This window comes from Argiope bruennichi, chromosome 2 (assembly GCF_947563725.1).
Source record: "Argiope bruennichi chromosome 2, qqArgBrue1.1, whole genome shotgun sequence".
Classification (NCBI taxonomy): domain Eukaryota; kingdom Metazoa; phylum Arthropoda; class Arachnida; order Araneae; family Araneidae; genus Argiope; species Argiope bruennichi.
In genome coordinates, this window is record NC_079152.1 from 74,388,541 (window position 1) to 74,414,398 (window position 25,858).

Genomic DNA, 25,858 nt, shown 5'->3' on the forward strand with positions numbered 1-25,858 from the left:
AGTGTGTGTGTGTGTGTGTGTTGGCGCTCTACAGGCCAGACCGTTTGACATACAGCTACCAAATTTGGTACATGTATACCTTGGAGATTGGGAATGTGCACCTGGGGTTTCTTTTTTCGAATTTTTAATTAGAATTTTAATTATTAATTAAAAACTAACTTTCCCGCCAAAAAAATCTTAAATTTTCCCCACCGCCAACTTTTCCGCCAAAAAAATCTTCCATTATTCCCAGCGCCAAAAGAGAAAGGCTTCAGTTTTTTTTTCTCCCAACAGTAATGAGGCTAGGGTTAAAATTTTTCGGCGGATTATTTCAATCAATTCTGTTTATTTTCTTAATGTTTGATGCATTTAAAATTAAACATTGTTAATGAATCAATCTTTCAGATTCATTCTGAAGTACTTTTGAATTAAAATAAAACAGAATAAAGGAAATTAAAAATTTCTAATCCGCATAGCGTTACCCCAACTGGCGTAGAAAAAATCACGTATTTGCGTTACGTAACCGGCGAAGGAAATTCACGCATGCGCATTATGTACTGATTGTTGCCATGACAACGTTATCAATAGATGATTTCAATTATTTTTGGGTTAGTTCACGACCTTCGTAATACGGAGGTCGTATTACGGAGGTCGTGGTTAGTTGCATGCTTTTGTAAGTAAATTGTATTTATGTTAGTTATATAATTTTTGTATATGCTTATAGTTTTAAGTACATCGTTTTTTAAGTAGTTTTTTTAAAACCTGTTTTCAACCGTTTATTTTAAACGATTCGTTTTATTTTCTTAGTGTTTGATGCATTTACATTTAAGCATTGTTAATGAATCGATCTGCTCATAATGAATCTAAGAAAATTTTGTTGACCAACTCTTGAGATATTACATAAATTTAAAAAGATATTCTTTAGTGCCCATAAAGTTTAAACGCTGAGTGACTCTATTTTCAGTAATCAGATTATAAAAAAATGCTTTGTTTCAGTAAAAAATATTATTATATTAATTGAAGATAAATTCTTTCCACTTTAATTTAAAGCATAAATTCTACGGGTGCTAACAGAAAATGAGAGAGATACATATTACGTTATGACTGAAGGCCTTTATAATATTATGAATGAATTATATGATAATCAAAATTTGAAGTTTAAAAATATTTTGATGAAGAAGCTATTAAAGTAGAAATTGCATAAAATATTTAATTATTAAAATTTTAACGAACATTAAGATTGGCGAACCGGCTGGTCGCCAAAGGCGGCTAGTATTGAATAAATTTATACTTCTAAGTTAAATTCCTCATATTCATAAGAGCAAATCTTAGATCTTCATTTCCTTATAAATACAACTCAGATATTTAGTGGAAGTTTAATAATTTAATCTCACCATTCCCCTTAAAAATATCATTATAAAAAAATCCTTTAAATAGAAATTTGTAAAATATAAAAACGAATACTGGAACATAACTTATTTTATAATATATCTCTACTATTAATAAAGAGGAATCTGTGTGTATGTAAAGTAGTGCTCAACATGTCTGGCCGTTTGATTGACAGTTATCAAATTTGACACATATATACTATTTTAGAGTGTGAGATGTGCACCTTGGAGCATTTTTTTTTAAAATTTTAATTTATCAAAAATTAAGCTGAATATCGACGTTTTCCCGCAATAACTTTAGAAAATATTTGTGAACAAAAAAGAAAAACAAAAGTTTTACTCCTTTTGAAAATTTTAAAAAATTATCTTTTTATGATGCTAATTCAAAAGGTGAGCAATATTCCCTAAATTTTGTTGATTTTTTTAAAAAAAAATATTTTGACCGATTGTGTTGATGTTCTGAAAATTAAATCGTTTTTATTATTTCGTCGTGGAAAGTTCAAGAAGGATTCTGTTTATTATCAGCATCTCTATCCTCATTATATCTCTATCTCAATTAAAAATAAGATGAATGTGTGTTTGTGGTGGCGCTCTACTGGTGAGAACAAAGGTCGTTTGACCTAAAGCAACCAAATTTGGTCCAGATAAATTTTGGAGGGTAGAAAATTTTTATCTCGAATAGCCTTTATTTTAATTTAATTTTAAAAAGAATTTCTATTAATTAAAAATATAAGCTAGGTTTAGATATATATTCGCGTTGACATTCGAAACTATTCCAGCACAAAAATAAATTTTTACATCTTTAAAAAAAATGTTTTTAATGATATCAATTTAGTTACCATAAAATACTTTAGTCTAGATTTAATTTTAAACATATTTTTAAGTATATTTTATGTAATTTTTATTTTAATTGTTTCATCAAATATTTGATGGCGTGATTTTCTTCTATTGTTGAAAGCTAAAGAAGGGCTCATTTTAATATTTGCATAGTTTATGACAGTAATAAAAAGGTGAAGTCACAGCTAAATTTACCACTAAATTTAGAACCGATCATAATTGCGCTATAATGTCATGGAACTGGTCTCCATTAGAAAGATTCATATACACCGTAAACAGATGCAAGATTATTAAAGTAACACGGCTTTAATATTTGATAATTCGATGGTATCATGAACATGAATTTATTCTTAACGATTTCGTTGAAATTATAACTCACCAACATCTCCAACAAATCAGCTGGTCGCCAAAAGCGACTAATATTTAATATCAGGCTATTTCATTTTTTACAGAATTTTTTACGTCTTTGAGAAAACTGGAATGCATTAGTTGTAATGTTTTCTTGTTCTGTAGTCCCTTTCACATTGCTTCGAATGTTAGTAATATTATTTTCTGTGATTTTTTTTAAATCATTTTCATCACTCACTATATTATTTTTGTTACATTTTGTAACACTTTGCAGTAAACATTGATTAAAAAATGACTAATTCTAAAAATTTATAATGAATACTAAAAATTGACATAGACACTCTAATGATATTCGGAGAAAACATATCAACTTCATTTTAATGAAGTGTTGGTCTTATATTTTGCGCTAATAGTAATTTTAATTGAAAAGATATTCTTTTTTTTAAAAAAATGAATTGAAAAAAAAATAATTTTATTTATTTAAAATGTATTTAATTTATATTATTTTTATTCAAATAAATTTTCAATTTAATTTAGAGGATTTTAAATTTTTAATCTTTTAGTAAGATTAAAATTTAGACAGAAGAAAATTTAGACTTTTAGAACGACATAAGTAACATAAAATTGACATTTTATATTCTTTTTGGGCAGCTTCATTACATTCTTTCTAGACAGGATTTTGCAATTATGTTTTTACTTTTTCATGTAATAAAGATTTGGAATTTCTTGCAATTTATTTGTTATCGGTGTTAATATTTTGTTGAAATTGTTTATTATCAATGAAAATATTACTTTTGATATTTTCAGAACTAAATCATAAATTAATCGATCAACTTAAATAAATTTTGATTCCATAAGAATGGCGCCATTCGAATGTGAACATGAAAAAAAAAACGAATTCAAGACATTTAATATAATTAAATAAATTATAAATTATTTAAATATTTTAAACTAAAAAATTTAGTTTAAAATATTTAAATAAAATATTAAATTAAAACAAAGTAGGAACGAAAATAAATTCCTAATATACACTTTCGGCATAAAAGCTTATATTTTACGCCCGGTTATAAGAAATGTGTCACTTTTCAAGACACAAAAATAAATTTGTTTCGCCTCCCTTGCATTTTACGCCCTTTTTTTTTTTTTTAAAGGCAACGAAATATCTCGATAAAAGCATCATTTATAGACATTTCCTTGAAAAACCTTGGCACATATTTACATTTTGCGCAAAACATCCATATGAACGTAGAAATAGTTATAATAAATATTCAGAGAATATTTACAACTGTTTAGGATATTCAAAAATCTTGACATTATCTTATTATTTATCTTTGTGGATACTTAAGCTGAATAGAATAACATTATTTTTGAAGCAGACAGTAGAAGGGTAATAGGAAGCAAATATTTTTTTTTTTTAAATTTATCTTATCCAGACAGAATATCTGTATATTTAGAGAGAGAAGTATTCAGTGCTGACTGTTCCCCTTCGTTCAGTGAGGACCGATTTGTTTTATACGATTGGGAAACATTTCAGATTTTTTCTCCCTTCATTTTGCCCCTCAGTATTTTATTCCAATACTTTTTGCACTGCTGTGTCACGAGACAGTTTAATTTAATTTTTAATATACAGTTTGGTTTAGTTTTAATCACGTCCCGTTTTAAAGCAACACTAGGGATATTTTGGGTTTGATTTCGCAATTTTGAATCGCGGTCAGCAAACATTTTTTTTAAATTGCAGTAGAAAGAATAATGATATACAAATAATTATTCCACAAAGAATTTGAATTTTACATTTATGTACTGAATAAGACTTATTATTGATATTCTTTCCAAAAGTGAAAGCTTTGCAATGGTGAAAAAGATGTTCACTATTTTACTGGACCCATCTGAAAGTCAAAAGATGGTCTGAAGAAAGTTATATTTCTCACGATTTTTTCCCCCTCTTTATTCATCTTTATCAGGGCATGACTTAATATAGTAAAATAGTACTGGAAAAAAATAACATCTAAGCAATGTGTCAGGCGCGATATATATACTATATTAAATTTTCAAACCCGCTTAAATAGAGAGTGCCACAGCGGAATAGATAAATATAAAAACGCCGAAAATATTCACTTTATTAGGGCTTGACTTAATATAGAAAGACAATACGATTTTCTGGAAAAAAGATAAGATGGAGGCAATATGTCAGACACGATTTATATTACAGGATGATCAAGAAATAACAGGGGATGTTCGGAGCTCTGTAGCGTGTTATGCACTGGACGAAATATAACAAAATTTGGTCACCATACACATTAAAGCATGTGGTTTCAATTTAACAAAAAAAAAAAAAAAAACCAAAAAACGTCTATAGGGGAAATCCTGGCGCTGCAAGTGCATAATATGTGGAAAACGAATACATAACTGCCAATGGAAACAGTAAATAGCAACACATTTCTTATAGCAACTTAGAAATTTGGCTCAAGGTGACCACCTACTTGATGTCTCAATTATTGCATGTGGTACACGAGGTTTTCGACGGAGACTCACAGTATATCGGCATTTATTCGTCTGACATGCAACGTTATTTGATCTTTTAAAGTAGGAATGTCAGGAACATGTCCTTGATACACAATGCCTTTCAAGTAAACCAGAACCGCTTCACAACCAGATTTTGCCAAGATTCAGACCAGTGTATCACTTAATGAATGTTATCTTATACGGATAAAATTTCAGGATCTTACGCAATATCTTCTGCATCGCCGAGAACGGGGTATCTGTTTGTCGTGATATTGAACGTGCACTGCTGATAACCTGCTTATTAGCTATCGTCTGATCCATAGCGGCGCTTGCAACTTCTTCAACTTGTTCCTGCTTGATAAATTCACTACCTGGTTGAACACCAAGAATTCCCGTTGTTTCAAATCTTTCAACCATTCTTCGTAAGTTTAAGTTGGTTATGGTCATCGGTCCTCTACGTAACTGTTTTAACCGCCGATATTCACGAAGAGCAGCACTGGCATTTTCATCCCGCTGATAAAACAGCTTGACTAATAAGGCGCGTTCACTTAGTGGCAACGCAATCGACGAGCGAATTCTTGCAGAGTGACATAAATTTCCGCAACCCTTCCTTTTATTTTCAATGTCATGTCACCAAGTACCCGTATAAGCAAATTACTTAATTAAGTTTTCGATCGCAGCGCCAAGATTTCCCTTGTCGATCTTTTGGTACTAATTTTTTTTTCTTGGTAAATCGTAACCGCATACTTTAAAGTGTACGGTGGCCAAATTTTGTTATATTTCGTTCAGTACATAACACACAAGGCTCCGAACACCTTCTGTTCTTGATCACTCTATATCTTAAATTCATAAAGCCGTCTAAATATAGAGTGCCACAGCGAAATAGATGAATATAAAAACGCCGTAAAATATGCACATTTATATGCAAGCAACATCCTGTTTACAAATGTGTGCTAAACTTACTCTCTCGCGCTTACATTCAACGTATGCGGACAAGCTTACATAACGAATGTCTATCTACAAGTAATAGAGGAAAATGCATGTGCATGTTGCCACTTGACTAAGTCTGGTATATAGATACTTTTAAGGTAGGAAAATGCACTTCGTAGAGTTTTTTTTTTTTGAAATTTAATTAGAATTTTAATTATTAAAAAAGTAAGCGAGATGTTGGCGCTTTCCCGTATTTTCAAAAATATTATTAGATATAAAATCTTTTATAGCTTTTTTTAATTTTGAAAAGCTATCTGTTAATGGTTTGTGATGCAATTTTTTCTGAATCTAAACATTTTTTTTTTTTTTTTTTTTGCATTTACTTTATTGTTGCAATGGAATGGAAGTAATTTTAGATATTATAATTTTCTTCTGTTAATGAAAGTTAAAAAAGAGGTTCTGTTTATTATCTGCCTAGTCCACATGAGAAACGGGGAATATGTAATTACTTACCGTGTAAGATGTCATCAAATAAATAGATTTTCCTATTTACTCTTTTAATGATGTCATGGTATTAGATTCCATTAGGACGATTCATTTCGTTCTTTACAATTTGATGCTTAAGGATATTATTTTGAGATAATCTTAAGCATCAAATTTATGTACAAAAATTTTAATGAAAATTAAAAACAACCAATATTTTTGGCTAATCAAATGATCGTTAAAGGCGATTAATATAAAATGAAGATACAGTTCTTACAAGTTATGGGTTCGTAGAGATAACGAATACATTGTAATGGCACAAAATATCCGAAACCGAGCCTCTTCACATTGGCTTGCTCTACAATATGTTTTACTTTCCTTTCTCTTCCTCATAATAGTACTATGAGTAATGAGTAAGAGAAATTAGATATTCCTTGCATGCTAAAAATGATTGTGCGTCCTACAGGCAACGATGTTTCTTTTATTCCATGCTTGTCTTTACTTGATTAACCACAAAGAAAATTTTAATAGGTAATACTCCTCAGATTTATTCGTTTTTTTTTTTTTTTTTTCCGCTATTCACAAAATTTTGTACTCTCTTTGGTTTCGCATCTGGCAATTGCCGTTTGAAAAAAAAAGTTATTGTTTCATTGTAGCACTATTTTAAAATTATTGTAATATTTTTTTGCTATTTGATGAATATTGTTAAATAGGAAAAATATTGTTAATGTATTGAAAATTGTTAATATGTTGAAAATTGTAGATTTTTTTTTGCACGGCCTGAAATGTGGCGGTTTGGTTTTCTGTTCCACGTTTAGGCACAATTTCTAAATAACCAAAAACGATATTTTTCTAATAGGAATATTTAGCTTCTATATTCAGACTCATACAATCATTCAGTTTAAAATTTATATGTGTACATAATCTCCTTTTTAAGTAATATATATATCACTCTGAAAATTATTTCATAGTAATTTAACGACAAAAATTAATAAAATTCTTATTTTTTCTCTATTTTGGTGTCAAGTTTTCTATTTATTTTATTATAGAAAACAATTAGCTAACTTAAATATATAGCATAGTATTAGAAATTCATCACTAACAAACATATGCGAAGCTTCTATTTTGGCATTTTGATAAAATAAAAAGACTACCATTTTTGCTTTTAAGGATTTTCGTAACCAGTTTTGGCATTTAAACGAAATTTTTTTTACTTTATCAATTAATAGTTCATCTTATAGAAAAACTAACTATAAAATAAATAAATAAAAAAAAAATATTCCGTCGCCCCCAAATTAGTCTCTTTTTCTTTAACAATATTACTTTTTTCTTTCCAAACTAAAACACGCTTTATTTTATTCCCATTTTTTTTCTCTGTTATACAGTTTTCTTATTAACAATAAAAAAAAAGTAATAGGAAATGAATTTCAAATTTTGTAAATTCCAGGGTGTACACATAGTCTTAATATAGGAAATTTATTAAAAAAACTGTTTCAGATATAGACGTACTTCTTTTTTAATTTCGTCCTTATTTCAAACATTTCTTTTCTGCTAGTGCAGTAATAGCCAAAGTAAGTGGAGCTAACATCGGTAGCTTAAAATGGCATCTATGAAAGAAAAGATTTAGTGCGTTCTGTGGTTTCATGACAGTAAACAACGATTAACTTGCAAAAAGGGTTTAAAAATGCATATGGACACAATTAGGGACCGTATTGCAAACATTTTGCAACACTAGTTTCCAATATGGCCACGTTAAAGGAAGGAATAATGAATGCGATATTATCGGTAATAACAGACAAGCTGACGAATAATTGGTGTGAAATTGAATATCATCTAAATATTCTCAGAATTATTAAAGGGGCATATGTTGAAATGTGTTAATGCTGTGCATAAAAAAAAGAATTGTTTTAAATAAGGATAGGGAAAAAAAAGAAAAGAAATATGTCTATATCTGTAATAGTTTTTTAAAAATAAATTTTCCTTATCAGTGCAAGACTTTGTGAACATCCTACATTTTGAGTGCTAAAATATGTTATGTTACATCACATAACATTGAATTTATATCAATATTTCTGAGTTTAGTCATTTAAAAATAATGAAAAAGTACAAAAATCATTTGGCATTGAAGTATTTTTATTAAAATATACCAAAAATAAAATAAATAACATTTATATAGTTAATTAACAAATTGTTTTTAATTGAATTTTTAAAAATAGATCTTTGAAGCATAAGAAAAATAAATTGATATACTTAAACTATTTTAACTTGAAATTCTCCTAAATATACTTTACTTGAAAAAAAACTGAACTGCCAAAGGTTTGCAAAAATGCATACTTTGAAAAAAAATCACAGAGAAACTCCAAGATTTAATTAAAATTTTATTAATTCATATCAAATACAAGCAAAAAATTATATAAACTATTGACAACAACTTGTAAATGTAGTAAAAAAAGTACTGGTTTTCAATACAAGGACTTATTATATTTACAACTGATATAAAATCGATTGAATGTTTTTCGAATTTTTGAATTGTTTTTTTTTAAATGTATACATAGCGGCTCGACTGTATGATTATATAATTTGAAGAGATTCTTTTTATCCATCAAACTTTATTAGAAAGCTGTAACCTCAAATCAAGATCTAATTCAGAATTTTGGACTTATTAATAACATTACTTAAAATAAATATGATTATTTTTCCTTTCTTATATTAATATTTATTTTCAAAGCCTTTGTGTTCCTTAAATTTTTATAAAAATTTGAATGGTATCAGAAAAAATATGTGGCTCTTGGAAATTTGATGAAGATATGCAATATTGTAATAAATTAACCAATTTTTATTTAAATAAAATAAGTATATTTGTTAAAAAAACTGTTAGTTCCAATGTATTCGGTAAATGAAATTTAAACTTTTTTAATCATTATTGTGCATGGAATATTAAAAAATCTATTTATATTTACAGTGGAGGATTTCGTGATCACGTATAAAATGTTAAATTAGGGTGGTTCACGTTTGCCGACTATATTTAATCCATTATGCATCATGCAGTTAATGCTGTAACGCCAAGAATAATTATTTTACTGTTGAATTATTTTGTATATTTATTGTTACAAGATTTTTTGTAACAATAAATATTCTTAACCATATATCAGAAATTCCTTTTTTAAATATTAAAATTGTTTAATATTCATTTATTCAGGTTAGAAACATCCGTGTTCATTAGTTTTATTAAATTACAATTTAAATTGCATTGATGTTTTATAGATTTATAATATATTAAATAAGTTTTACTTGAATTATTTAATATATAATCTGTTGTTATTTTATATTTGTTAAAAGAAATGGCTATATACAATAAAATATAGGTTTCCCAACTTTCTTTCAATTTCCTAATTTGTGCTTTTAATAACCTGGTGATATGAAGTGAAAATTAGAAAAATGATTCCATATAAGAATTTTGAGGACTGAGTATTTTAAACAATTTTATTGGATTTCTTTAATGTTAATAAATGACATGTTTTTATACATTTTATACACGATGTTAAAAAATATTAACAGTTTAAAAGTACAAAATTTGAAACTTGTTTATAAAAACGCATTTATTAATGTGCTAAAAATAAAAAAAGTATTCTTTTTATCAAAAATCTGGAGACCGAGACAGAAATTGCAAAATCACGAGATGTTGTGATATGATAAGAAAATTCAACTACAATAAATATTTTAAGAATGAAAGATATCTCATTCATATATATGCAATAAGCTAGATGAATGTTGAATTTTTTGTAGCATCGAAATATCAAAGCTGCTTTAATATAAAATTATATGTTCGAGTGTTTGCTTATTACTGCTTTGCATTGTTGCACGAAGAAATGAATTCTGTGTTCCCTTGAACTAATTCTGCTAAAGTATTTAGTATTAATCTTTTTAGAGGATGTAATCCTGCTAAAGTATTTAATATTAATCTTTTTAGAGAATGTAATTCTGTTAAAGTACTTAACATTAATACTTTTAGAAGATGTAATTCTATTAAAGTATTTAATATTAATCTTTTTAGAGGATGTAATCCTACTAAAGTATTTAATATGAATCTTTTTAGAGAATGTAATTCTGTTAAAGTACTTAACATTAATACTTTTAGAAGATGTAATTCTATTAAAGTATTTAATATTAATCTTTTTAGAGGATGTAATCCTACTAAAGTATTTAATATGAATCTTTTTAGAGAATGTAATTCTGTTAAAGTACTTAACATTAATACTTTTAGAAGATGTAATTCTATTAAAGTATTTAATATTAATCTTTTTAGAGGATGTAATCCTGCTAAAGTATTTAATATGAATCTTTTTAGAGAATGTAATTCTGTTAAAGTACTTAACATTAATACTTTTAGAAGATGTAATTCTATTAAAGTATTTAATATTAATCTTTTTAGAGGATGTAATCCTACTAAAGTATTTAATATGAATCTTTTTAGAGAATGTAATTCTGTTAAAGTACTTAACATTAATACTTTTAGAAGATGTAATTCTATTAAAGTATTTAATATTAATCTTTTTAGAGGATGTAATCCTTCTAAAGTATTTAATATGAATCTTTTTAGAGAATGTAATTCTGTTAAAGTACTTAACATTAATACTTTTAGAAGATGTAATTCTATTAAAGTATTTAATATTAATCTTTTTAGAGGATGTAATCCTGCTAAAGTATTTAATATGAATCTTTTTAGAGAATGTAATTCTGTTAAAGTACTTAACATTAATACTTTTAGAAGATGTAATTCTATTAAAGTATTTAATATTAATCTTTTTAGAGGATGTAATCCTACTAAAGTATTTAATGTGAATCTTTTTAGAGAATGTAATTCTGTTAAAGTACTTAACATTAATACTTTTAGAAGATGTAATTCTATTAAAGTATTTAATATTAATCTTTTTAGAGGATGTAATCCTACTAAAGTATTTAATATGAATCTTTTTAGAGAATGTAATTCTGTTAAAGTACTTAACATTAATACTTTTAGAAGATGTAATTCTATTAAAGTATTTAGTATTAATCTTTTTAGAGGATGTAATCCTACTAAAGTATTTAATATGAATCTTTTTAGAAGATGTAATCTTCTGATTGAAAACGTAAGAGCAGACTTCATATTATTTTGAAAATGTTAATAGCTCTTCTTATGAAATTGTTGTTAAAGATTTTACCTAGGTGGGATAAATATAACCTTCTGTACATTGATTGTAATGTCTCCTGTTTACAAATAGGTGACGTCATAAAAAAGAATGACTTAACATGCCGCAAATGATTTTCCAAAAAATATGCAAAAACAAAAGTTTGAAACATTTTACTTTCCTTGCTCTATTAATTAAATAAAAATAGTTATTTTTATATACTGTCTCAATATTCAGTTTACTTACTGTATGTATCTGAGATTAAATTTTTGTTTTTAATTCTACTAATTATAAATTAAATATTAACGGGAGTAAAATATATAAAAATTATTATGAAAGATAAGCTCTTCTGGAATATTCAAAGAAGAAGCATCCATATCCGATTTTTAACAATTCATGAGCCATATAATAAAAGTTCTGAAAAGAAAAATAGATTTTTCTGAATCCTGAGTTGTGAAAGGTAAATCGGTTCTTCAGACGGCAAAACTTGAAGATGACACTTGGGAAAATAACCATCAACATAAAGAATTAAAATACGTCAGAAAATGCTCCGTGAAAATGACATCGCCGCTATCTGAAATTAAAAGATATGTAAAACAATATAAAATCAAAAGTTAAAAATATTGAAGACATAATCCATGGAAATAATTTTATTACAAATAATGGTCAAAAGTCATTATTACATTAATTAAAAATAATGATCAAATGGTCCATGGGGGACATAAGCCATGTGAATATTTTTATTACAAATAATGATCAAAGGTCATCTTTCAAATACTACTTTTGAAAAAAGGTAAAAAAATGATTGTAAATGTCTTTTGAAAAATAAAAGTTGACCCTCTAAACAATAGGCCGCTTAGGGAAAAGTTAAGAAAGTTATTTTTGAATAACGAAAAATGGTAGAAATTTCCATATTAGCACAAAATACCCAATAATATTTCTACGACATCTTCATGATATTATCCAAAATTTGGAATAGCTTACAAAAGCGTGGAAATATGGTACTTATTTTTCTAAATCCATTGCATAAAATGGAGGAATTTCGAGCAATCTGAATATAATCTCCAATTTTCAGAATTCTGCAGAATTTCCTTTAGTTTTATTTGCTGATATTATGAACGGCATTCAATATAAAAGAAACAAGATTGAATATCTTCAGATGTTATTCGAAGGTCTTTTCTTGTGGGAAAAAATATATATTTTAAAGAATCCTGAAAAGCAGAAAAGATACAAGGTCAGCAATCATAACTTGAGTTTTCGTAAACATGGTAGTAAAGTTGTTGTTATAAACTTGTTTGATAGCCACTGACTGTTGGACCATATTAAAAAAAATGATTTATTGCTGTTTGTTGAATGGAGTGCTGTATTTTAAAATAAGAATTATAATAGTTTCTTTGCTTTATTAATGTCCTTTTTCTTAATGCTTTTCTGCTTCAAAAACACATATTATTTTTATGTGAAATTCCCAAATGATTATATTAGTTAAACCCCTTCATAAAAAGTTTGTTATACTTTGTATTGCTACTGACTTTAAATCATAGTGTAATATAAAATAAATCAAAGCCCTTCGTGATGTTGTATTTATTGTCAATATTTTTCATCACTAATTTTCAATGTAGAAACGATCAAACTGGTAGACATTTTATCATTATCATTTTTTCATAGTCTGAAAACACCCTTATGACTGATAATATCATAATCAGACTTGTTTTCCTTAAGAGATTTCTTGGAACGTCTTAAAATTCAGAATGTTCCCTTTTTATTCCCAGCTCATATGGCATTTTATGTTTAAAATTTGTTTTATATCTTTATCCAAAAGGTTTTTAATTGATAAAGAAATACAGGAATCATTCAAAAATATTAATTCCTTTTTGAAGTCAAAATGAATTTTAATACAATAGTAAATATCAATTCAGTTCTGAGAAGAAAAAATTCATCTATATCTTCTATACTATATTTCTTTTCATCTATACAATATCACAGAAACACCTGTGTAGCAACAGTACTGTGAAATTTTTATGAGGAATATTTACTAAGTTTGTAAACAGCTGCAAAAAAAATTACTTGAGAGTAGACTCAATATCTATTCCAGGCAATATTTTCTTACACAAATTTTCCGAAGTTATTTGAAATCAAAAGCAAAATTATTCTGTCAAAAATTTACAATAATTTCAAATATAAAAAAAACCGCTTTTCAAAATTTAGTCTTGTTCCATATTGTAGAACTATATTTGTTATATTTTATTTTTACATATATTTTTTGTTAAGCTAAGGATTTCCAACACTTGATCTATTTATCAAATTTTAAACATCTTCTAATTATTTTTATTACCTCAGAAATAAATATCTTTAATATAGGTTTAAGTTCTAAGAAACTCATTTCTTATTGCATAAATAAATTTTCTTGTTTTCATTAAGTTTTTTAATTTTGATAATTTTACTTTAAATTAAAAAAAATTACTCTGGATGAATTTTATACGAAATATTTGAGGAATAATAGCAAATAAATGTTTCCAACCTAAAGATACAGGCAAAGTTATAGTTAAACTAATATACCTTGTATTTTATCTGAATTTTTTTTTAATGAGTTTGGTTGTATTTGAAGTTCATTTTGGTTGATATTGGGTATTATATTTTTCCGATATAATTTTATGCATTTAGAATCATTTCTATTTTCACATTAAATATTTTACTTAGATTATAATAAGTATGTACTTAAAACGTAATTTTATTGCACTTTTTTCAAAAATAACAATTTATTTGTTTGAAAAAATCAGTCAAAAATTTAAGAGACTTTTTAATTGTATTTTTTTAAAATTTATTTTTAACTGTAATTTAATATTGAAAAAAAAAAGATGTCGATCAATTCTACCGTCATTTTAATCCTGCTTTATGAACAGCTTCTATAAAATTCTTGATTTTTCTCTAAGAATTTTTATATGTCAAACTGAAATTTCAATTAGACGGCAGATTTATAAAAATTTTGTAGTGGTTTCTTTAGAAATAATTAGGATATTCTGTAAATGGCGAATAAAAAGTCGAAAATAATGCATTTATTGAAGAACTTCTGGAAATCAAATTTTTGGCCAATTTATAATACTTGGATGTTGCAGAATTAATGTAGTTTATCTTAATTTTTCTAATGAAGATAAAATTTACATGCAGAATTAATAAAATCTTTCAGTCGTACCTAATTTGGCATGTTGTAGTCAGGCTTACAGGATTCAATAGAATCGCCAAGGTATTTGATTTGGAAAAAATCTGTTAGTGCTGTGGATAGAAACGGAAGTTACAATGACGGAAAATTAGTCAGTTTCAACCAAACATAAATGGAATTAATATGAGATAAACTAAACAGCATTTAAAACTGATTAATATCCGAAACAATATGGCATGTTCTTTTGATAGTGAACTAATCATTTTAAAATTGATTATGAATGAAAAATCTTGCCATCATTTGGGAATTATTGAATTTTTTAAGGTATTCTTAATTGGCATGCGCAATTATTAATAATTGCGGATTTTTAACCAAAAATGTTAATTGAAACATGGGAATTTGTTGAACTTTGGTCATAGTTTACTTTGGATCACTACAACTTTTATGTCAATATGGGTTGCCATCTTGTAGAAAACAATTGAACTGCCTAAAGCAATATTCACTAATACTTAGAAGAAACCCGCTGTTGCTTACCATTGAGGTCTTACTTATGAGTGCGACTATGAAATTGTTTCTTCTAAGTATAAAGCAAAAATTTTAAAGAATTGTTATTATTATTATTTGCAAATTTTTTGAAGTGTTTGAGGATTTCCGCTGTATTCCAAGGAAAAAAAAATAGCAAGAAAATATTTCCCATCTCTTAAATTTTCGATTTCATGAATTAGTGGGACATATTATATAGAATAATTTTTTTTATGTAAAATTTTAAATTTAGATAAGAATAAAGCATTTTTCGATTAGAAAATTTAATAGAAACATTTGATAATAATTTTCGTAGAGAAACAAAGAAAAAAAAATCAACAGAAATATTTGAGATTTCTTCAATGGAAACCAAAAAATGAATTTCTGAGAATTTTTAAAACGATTAACAAAAGTATTTGAAGGGTATTTTAATTTATTGATAACAAATTCTAATAGAGACTATATTTATGCATACATTTCATTCATTTTTGAACTTTAATTCATTTTACATTTTAACGAAGTTTTCTTCTACCACTTTTAAATAATTTAACAGATATCAGCGAAAATTTCCTTTTCCATTCAATTTAATTTCTGTTAAAATTTATATTATAATGGAAAAAATAAGCGATAAATAAGCTATTGAATATGAATGAAGTAAGCGCGTCAACGTCTCCTAAATATAGATAGCTTCTACACCGTTTTCAATTCATATTTCATATTAATGAAATATGGATCAATAAAAGGGGGCAGAAAGTATACATATTGCCAATAATCGAATGAAGTCTTATGTATTACTTCTAGAACACACACTTGTTGCTGTTAGAATTCTATAAATAATAAATGAGTACTTTCATTAACTGGTTCCGACTAGACAGACTGAACAGTCAGTTGCTTAAGGCAGCTAGATTGAGAAGGGGGGTGAAGACAGGTCAATTAAAAATGATATTAGCCTAAAGGATATTATCAAATAAATAATTTTTTTAAATACAAATTTTATGCATTAAAAATATTAGGACTAAACTACGTTTTTACCCTGAATTAATAAAATCTTCATTAAATAAATTAAACTATTTTTTTATTTATTTTAGATTGGAATATTACTTATTCATTTAATAGTTAATCTTTTTTAAACGGATTACGGAGTTTTGAACGGATTAATATTTTTACGAAACGGATTAGAAGTTGTGATATGATAATTGAAATGAAATTTAAACAAATGATTATTTTATGAAATGATAACTTTTAAATATAGTATTGATTTGAAATTCGTTTTCTCCTATAATCTATCACAGTGATTTAATGCTTTTATTTGTTGTTAAAAATACATTAATTAATTTTTGAGAAACTATAACTTTAATTACCCTATGATATCCAAAATAAAAAAATAACTAAAAATATATAAATTTATGCAATCATAATAAAATTAATCATTAACATGTTAATTAAATTTAAGATTTGTTTAAATGTGAAATTAAATTCACTATATGTTTAAAGATGGGCATCACTATGTTCATAGGCCTGGAGACGCAAAATGCCTAAATTCACCATACTGATGTATTTAGTGATATATAGTATCTCCTTATAAACATATGCGTATTTTAAATTATATCGAATTTTGTTCAAAAATTTTATATAAAATCCCGACTAAAATGCCTCCTTAATTCTCAGATCCAGCATATGTTTTGAAATAAATTATAGATAAAAAAAATTGTTTCTAAATTAAATACAATACAATTGTTTTGAACTTAGCAGAGAATTTTATAGAAAATAATTGGCACTGTGGGGGAAAAAAGAAATGGATTTAAACTAAATGTTAAAGGTTAAAAGAAATGGAATGTTTTGCAACATAGTCACTCTTTTTAAAAAAGTGATTTTATCTTTGATATTCTCAAAAACAAATAGAAGCTTTTAATAAATAAGAAAACTGAAGATTCTGGCAGCACAAAATCGCTGCAGTTATATCTTTGCTTTCACGATAGGACTCCCCATTTTTTAAAAATTTGAAATATAAACTTAAGCATATGATGGTTAAAAAGAATCAATGAGTGTAAGCTTAGAAGGATAGAGGTCAGTAGAGTCGCAGAGTTAGGTAATATGAATTTCATTAAAAGAGAGATATTTTATTAAATTAACTATTTAGTAATCAGATATCTCGAAATAACTAATTGTTAACTGATCCAAATTTACAATGTTTTTTCCAGAAAAAAAAAGATTTTCTGATAAGTATGAAACTTGAATTATTCATCCCGATTATCCCGAATTTTGCTTATATGTAAATACTTTGTATTAAAAAAAAGCTGGACAAAATTTATTTTTAAAATCTAAATTAAAAGTTAGCATTTAAAAAAAAGATAAATTTACTCTAGTCAATTTAGTCATTTTAAATTGACAAGAAAAAGAAAATAAAATTTTTTCCAAAATGATCAATCATTACAGAAATTTTCTCGAATTTGCTGAGAAATATATTTAGGTACTTTTTATTGTTCCGTTTAATACTGCTACGAAAATAATTTTTTCAAAATTTCAAATTGGATTTTTAATAAAAAAAAATTAATCGAAATGTTAAGGGTTTTTCAAAATAATAATTTCAGATGACATTAGTGTTCAACAAATACATTTAGATTATTTTTAAATTAAAAAAATAGTTTTTCTGTGATGTCGATTTTATTTTTGCAAAATTTTCATGCTCTAATTTTAATAAATTTTTAATTAGTATTAAATACAAATTATAGTAATTTATTTTATTATCGTGATGATATTTGATGTTCAATATATTTATTTCATTCTATTATTTGCGAATTTTCGCCAATGTTAAAGATATAACAAAATTTGCTTTCTTTGGACGTCAAGGTAAAGTTTTCACTTATGCTTTTATTACATTTCTAAGCTGGTCTTTCGTCGAAATTACGTGGTGTAAAAATCGCTAGGTACATAATACAATGGCTGAAACAATTAAGTCTGATGAAGGCAATAAAAACAAATGGAATCTAAATTATTTTACATCTAGGAGTTTCAACTTCAATGCAGTTCTTCTAATACATTTTTAAAATTTTCAATCATCAGCTCTGATTAATGAAATCGTTACATTTTCATATCAAATTTCGTCAAAATGAATTATGGGAAAATAAACTCTTTTAAAGAAATCAAAACTTTCCGAGCATTTCTTTACATGCTTTTAAATAATGATGCTCGCTTTAATTTTTATATTTTAATTATTCGTCTTTTTTTGTTAACTTGTGAGAGCCATAATTCAACATTATCAATATGATATTTAAAAAAAAACCCTTTTATCATCAATAAACTTTATCTTAAATAAATTTTGAGACTTTTCTGTAATACATTTTTAATAAATCTTGGACAAATTTTTAAATATATTTTCCAATATTTTTCATAGTTTACAATTGCGTTTGTTTATTGTTGCAACGATATTAAGTATATATTTTTTGCTCTCATTATCTTTGTTAAAACTTAGAACTATAATATTTTGGATTAAACATTCTAATCTCCTTCAATTTTTTTCTATTTATTAAGTCTGGTTTTAAAAATAATATTCATCTCTCTTATTTTTACTATATGTGATACGTCGTCGCTAGCAACAACGGTTTTTTTCTAATTTTCTAATTTTTACAAAAGGACTAAAAAAAATGGATATTCTGCAAACGATTATGAATTTACCGAAGGATATTTTTCTGTATTGGTCTATCATGAATTTTTTTATTTATGTTCATACCAAATGTGCCATGTTCATTATTATTCGTAGAAAAGCTCAATATTTTCCTCCTTTTGAAAAATTTGGAAGGTTAAGATATTGATTTTGTCTGTTAAGCCTCGATGTGATCTCTCTAGAATTAGCTATGCAGATAAATTAGCCTGAGAGATAGAAAAAATTGTTTTTCCTTTTTATTGATTGAGACTCTCTAATGATACTGTATCTATTTTTTTTATTGACATATTTGGCAATCCTCTATCCAAGACACTAGATTGCGTATCTGAACGGAGAGTTCCTGGATTTCACTCCAGAGAGCCCCGTTACTTCAGTTAACAGCACATATGTTCATCAACGTATGGTTTATCAAAACATTTTTAACACGATAATGTTTTCTATAAATGTATACCTTCCATAAATTGCGTAATGTGAACATAATAGTACATAGGAAACGTTGCGCATAACACAAACAATTCATTGCTGTATAGAGCAAAGTTTTAGGTTTGGAGCAACCAAATTTGGTACAATAATTAGTCAAATATACTTTGGGGATAAGAATGTGACATTTATATAAAGTTTTTTTTCAAATCTAAATTAATTAAATTCATTAAAAATGTTCGTAAAATTGTTACATTTTTCTATGATAGTAAAGCAAAATGATATTTATATCATCTTAAAACTGGACAAAATTATTTTTTCGAGAAAACTAATTTAGCTGCAGTACAGTTTTTCTCTAGTTTTAATAAATTTTTAAAAATACTTGAAATATAATTTGCATCAATATTTTAAATTGTTTTAACGGAATTTTATCCATTATTATTCTTTTACCAATTTTTAAATGGTTATAAAATAACTTGCTTTCTTTAGGCAATGATTTCAAAGCAAAATTTTCCATTTCCATGTTTTAAAATTCGAGTATTTTTTTTCTTTAAATTGCATTATGTAAAGATCGATATCCATCGTCAACCAGATATAGATAGGACAAGCGAATAAAGGCTGTAATATATAAAATTATGATGTTTTGGGCTAAATCTCCGAAATTTAAGGAAACCTTTTCTTTTCATTTATTCACATCATAACTGCCACGAAAAAAAGTACGAAAATTTGTAATCTGATAACCATTTGCTTCCACCTGAATCAGAAAAAGCAACGACTTTTCACTTATCATATTTAATGATAAGTCGATGTGATGTAATACCTAGCGATTCTGACATGTTTGTTAATCTTTTCACTGTCTTTGACGTATCATCGCATTATTTTACGATTGCTTCTTTTAGCTTTTATTCTACAAAATTCATAGATTAATACTTATTTTTATTTTACTTTATGCATTAATTATATTTATTGGCTCTTGTTATTTGTTTGCTCCTGCTTTCCGTTTTTATGAATTCCATTTTATTTTCATTTTAACTTTTCTTTATAATTTTTCCCCCTTTAGATTTTATCCCATAATGCTTATTTTTAAAATTTTCTATCTCTGCTAATAACAAAGGAAAATGTGTATATTAGAGTTCTATAACATAGGCTGCTTGAGCAAATTTGCAAGTTTTGAGCATATACTTTGATGGCTGAAAATGTATATTTCGGAATGATTTTTTAAAATCTTCATTAAAATATTAATTAATTAAAGTTTGAATGAAATTTTGATACTTCCTTCAATAATTATTGAAAATATTATAATACAAAAATGAATTTTACGACAGTCATCTTAGTAGTAAAATAGTTTCAGTACAAAATTATCTCCTCAATGATATTAATTTAATTGAACATTTTTTTTGTCTATTTTTGTCTTTTTTTTTTGTCTATCAAATCTTTTTCGCTGTTTCTACAATTATTTTTTTTCTGAATTTTTATTCAATGCTGTTGATGAAAATATAAAGATCATTTTTCCGTGCTGCATAGATCTCTGCTACTTTTAATAATATTTTGAAATTTTTCTTGCACTTGCAATTAAGGTTTAGCCTCAAAACAAAAAGCTGGTAAAAATGTTCCTAAAGTTTGTGAAAAACAATGACGCCCTTTTTTGTAATATTATTGGTTTTGTAAATATATATTACCCACTTTTAAGCTGAAAATTGTTTTCCTATTACAATGCATTAAAATTTTTTTGTTATATCAAAAATATTTCTAGTGAATAATCATTTAAGATATTAAGTAAGTTATGAAACATACTTTGAAGTATATACAGAGACATAATGCTGAACAATTCTGCTCTTATCTTTGCATTTTTAGTGAATATGGTTAACTTCAGATTTAATAATTTGATTAGCTGAAGTTCAATCACTTCCGTTTCCAATTAAAAAATCCAAATTTTAGGGTTGATGATAAAAATTTAGGGAAATTCATTATGAAATAAGCAGAACGATGTAAAGTTTCCAAATTAGTATAAGCTACACATGAACCAAAATTTAAAATTTAAAAAAGTTTTTTTAAACTTTTAAAAAGTTACACAAAATATTCAATTTGAATTTTTAGTTGTATTAGTCTTAGGGAATCATCTAGTCGCCAAAGGCGGCTAGTTAATTATAATTTTTTTAATTATAGAAAGCAATGGCAAAGGAAAATAACAACTCTTATTACTGACCTTGGATTTGCAACTGCAGGTGCAGGTGCTGCATTCGAATTGCATTGCGGCAGAGGTTGACTCGTTTTGATGTTTTCGTATGCCTTGTCACAGCACTTTTTTTGTAGGATACAACAGAATGGACTGAAGAAATCCAAAGTTTTGCATACTTCGTCAGAGCACCCGAAAAGAAAAGCTTCTGTCTGATGAGGTAGAAAAGTTGCAAGACAGAGGCATAGAGTGAGTAAATGAATGGCTTTCATTGTGAAGAAATATATACTCTTTAGGACTTGGACTCTGTTCTGAAAAGGAAACAAACATCAATAAAATGAGATTTTTTAAAAAAAATATCTTATTTTATTACAAGCAAAATGTTACGCTTAAATACATGAATAAATATTTAATATCTTGTCGCTTCTGGCGATCAGCTGGTTCACAGGAAAGTTTATTAAATTTAGTTTCAGATAATTCATTTAGATATAACTTCATATCCGCCAAATTCTCAGTCATTAAAGCCGTGTTATTTTGTGTTACTTAAGTTCTATTTATTGAGTACATGAAATTTTCTAATGGGGATAATGCTATAACACCATAGTACTTTTAAAAACGCAATTATCCTATTCATTTTCCTACTAAATTTCGCGTACTTTAGCTTCACTTTTTAATTCATCTTGTAAACTCCTCAGCTATTAAACAAAATCCTTCTTTAGCTTACGACACTGGTTGAAATTCACGTGATTAAATTTTGGATGGTGTAATGAAAACGATTTGAATTTCAGGTAATAAAGTAATATATTGTTAGAAATTAGGCCACATTTTTTAGTTTAAATTGCCAAAATTCAGGAAAAATTTGCAAGACTATTAAATTGGTATTATTAAAAAGACAATTTTTTAAATTTGATACTGTGCAAAATTCTTTTTTCTACAGTAATATTTTCGGAAGTTATAGCAAGAAAATGCCGAAATAGCTTAATTTTTAATTAATTAAAATTAAAGAAATTCTACGAAGTGCACATTCCTGCCGTCGAAGAAATATATGCACCAAATTTGGTAGCTATAATTGGCCAAAACGCAAACACACATGCGTGCGTGCAATCGTCTTTAGTCTTAATAGAGATGTTGAGTAAGGTGATATGGGAGATTTGATAGTTCAAGAACTAGATCTGGCTCTTCTGAGTAAACGTAAAATTATGTATTAATATTTGTACTCAACTAGTTATTAGCATTCTTTCTTAGATTTTCGCATTTGTTTATCCTATTAACCGTGTTTTGAGTTAAATTTCTTTATATGAGGAAGAAAAATCGAGTTTTAAGCGTATCTTATTGTGTCTATATGTGAATACACACCATTAGTTTTTATGTCCAGCTCCCATATGGTATTTCAAATGCACATTTCTCGCATTTCTTACTTATAATTAAAGAAGTTTTTTTTTCTTTAACAAAAGCAGTTAAAGAAAGATGTCGAAAGAGAGTTGAGAGTTTGAGAAACATTAAAAAAAAAGTAGAGATTTTTGTTTTACGATTTTGGAAAATCTGAATAATTTTTTTTGTAGATTATTATAAACTATAAATTTTGTTCCACTTATAAAATAGCTTGAGAAAAATTTCTGAAAGCATCGAAATTAACTTTCTAAAGTACAATATTAATATCCTAGACAAATTGAAGTTATTCCGTGGTTGCTTTTCAGATTTTTCAAACGAGCTTCAATCAATCTGAATTACTTTTGACTCCATACGGCAAGGTTATTATTTCTGATATCTTCAAAAGATTTTCAAGATATAATTTATTTTCACATAGAAAAGTAAAGTAAAAATTTGATTTTTACCTCAATATAAAAGTTATAATTTGATACCAAAGAGACAGAATCTTTTATTTACTTGCAACAATTTGACTTAACTCTCTCTCTGGTTATTTCTAACGAAGAATTTCCTTTATCATATTTTCTGAAATAAAAATAATTTCCCTTGTAGAAATTCATATTCAGATGGTTGTTTTTGTTTCTCAAAGGCTTCTATAAAAATTTTTAAAAATGTATTGTCATTCATGGAATTATGTTGCTGGTGTTTTTTTATTGCTTAAAAGCAACACACTTTTATTCTGCTTCTTACAAGAGATCCTTGAGAAAAATTATTTCCATTAAAATATTAAATTCAAATCATATCCATAAATTATAATCCCAAAAATTTTTTTTTAAAAAAAAGCAAGGAAATTCTAAGCTAAGCCATACCGTGATAAATAAATAAATAAAAAAAGTCTGCAGATCTGATCTTTAAAATTCAACTGCACTCAAAAACTTACCTTCTGGAGGCGAAGCGTTCTAAAGAAATTCTCGGAAAGAACTGATCTCGGAATAATGAGTGTTAATGTTGAGTTGAGATGTAATAAAAACTGTATAACCAATGAGAACTAAAAAATGTATCTCTGTCATGTGACGTCAGAGCTCCGGAAACATTATTAGAAATCTTATGTGCTTGGTCGATCAAGAGGCAGACGACAGATACCCTGCAACCATTGTCAGCATTCATTGAGAAAAACCGAGATGGATTGGAGGGGAAATTCAATGCACCATACATCATGTCAGCGAATGGGAATTTAATCTGCGAGTCGCTTTGGCCTCCAAATATCTAAGCGACACTTTTATGAAATCTTCTTATTGAATCATTTCCAACTTCTACTACGAAAGAGCACTGGAAATAATTGCTCAGTTAGAAGTTTTTTTAGTTGTGAAATTTAATTGGTGGAATTTCCAACGAAATCTTCAGCTTCATGTGGAAAATCTTGAAATAGTCATAACAAATCTTGACATTTTTATAATTAAAATAACAGACAAAATATTACCTGATTAATTATAGCTTATAAAAAGAGTTAATTCCAACTATTAAATTGGGATTTTATAAATTGGATTAATAATGAGACTTTCAAAATTTGAATAATATTCCAATAATGCTTTTTTTTTAAGTGAAATATTTTTCGAATTTTAATAAATTAAAAATGCAATCTTTTTCTTTCTTTAGCTTGCACAATGTCGTATTTCATATATTTTATTCATACTTTCAAAATCATTTCCAATATTCTTTCTAAGAATTTAAGAAATTCCAAAAAATATTTCAGAGAGAGCTGAAAGTTCCCCCCCCCCAAAAAAAAAAATTCAAAACTCTATTTTAGATTTAAATATCTCAGAAATTCTCCCGAAATTCTGAGATATTTAGAAAAAATTCCTTCATTCACCCCAAATAAATATTCCTAATATTTTAAGGATATTTATAATCCTAGTGGTTGATTGTATACATAACAGTACCATAATTTAAATGTGTTGGGGCAAACCAATTAACCAAATTTTATGGCAAGAGATGCATCAGTTGAATTCATTTGAATGACCTATACTCATTTTACAAAGTTTGAGCTGTAATGTCTGACTGGGGCTGATTGTGAAAAAGTACTTCTTTCTTTCTTTTTATTGAATAACTGAGAGAAGGATGCATCAAAATTTATCTCAATAGTCCATAAAATTCAGCACATGGGTCTCTATGAGCAATTATCGTAATTTGGATATTATTTTACTCATTTTATTTTCGCTTGACATCATGAAACATGTTAAACAAAATTCCATGCTAATTGGTGAATTCGATAAATGCATTTAATGCCAGTGATTGAGTGATTTAGACTTCATTTACTGTTTACAGTATTTATAGTTCAGCACTGATAAACATACCACTAAGTTTCATTAAAATTTCTTTATCATGGCCTCCATACCTTATCATATTGAGAAATTCAATGAATTTAGAAGTCTGAATGACACTGTATCTCTAAATCAGTAATTTAAAATGTTACTAAACAAATTTTATTTTAAGCTGGTCATTAAGGAGCATTTTTAATAGGAATACTACCTACTACTCTAGCTCTGAAGACGACTTCATGAAAATACCAGCAGATCTTCACCTATCATGATCCCTATAACCGAAAATACATGTATAGTGTTTTATTTATTTTTTATTGATATGTAACTTAGTTCAATAATACACTATTTTTTATTTGTTTTCAGCACATCATCCATATTTGTATGACGTTCCAAATCATCCATATTGGAATGAAAATGGAAAATAAATTTATTTCATGATTCTATGATATCTATATTAATTCATAAGAAATTAAAAATTTAAAAAGTAGAAAATAACTAAAATAATATAATCAGTTTTTTTTAATGCACTAAAGAAGTGTATTTGAAAAAGTCACTACTATAACGCTGAATTATTTTTATATATCACTGATTTATA

General features: G+C 26.7%; 1 long non-coding RNA gene across 1 annotated transcript; it reads right to left on the reverse strand.

Moving 5' to 3' along the window:
• Positions 1-11,360: 11,360 nt before the first annotated feature.
• On the reverse strand, positions 11,361-24,079 carry LOC129962428 (uncharacterized). Its single transcript, XR_008783893.1, has 4 exons — positions 23,883-24,079; positions 21,605-21,885; positions 14,826-14,905; positions 11,361-12,209 (listed from the first exon to the last, which is right to left on the reverse strand). It is a non-coding gene; the product is annotated as an uncharacterized LOC129962428 (long non-coding RNA).
• Between the last annotated feature and the right edge of the window lie 1,779 nt (positions 24,080-25,858).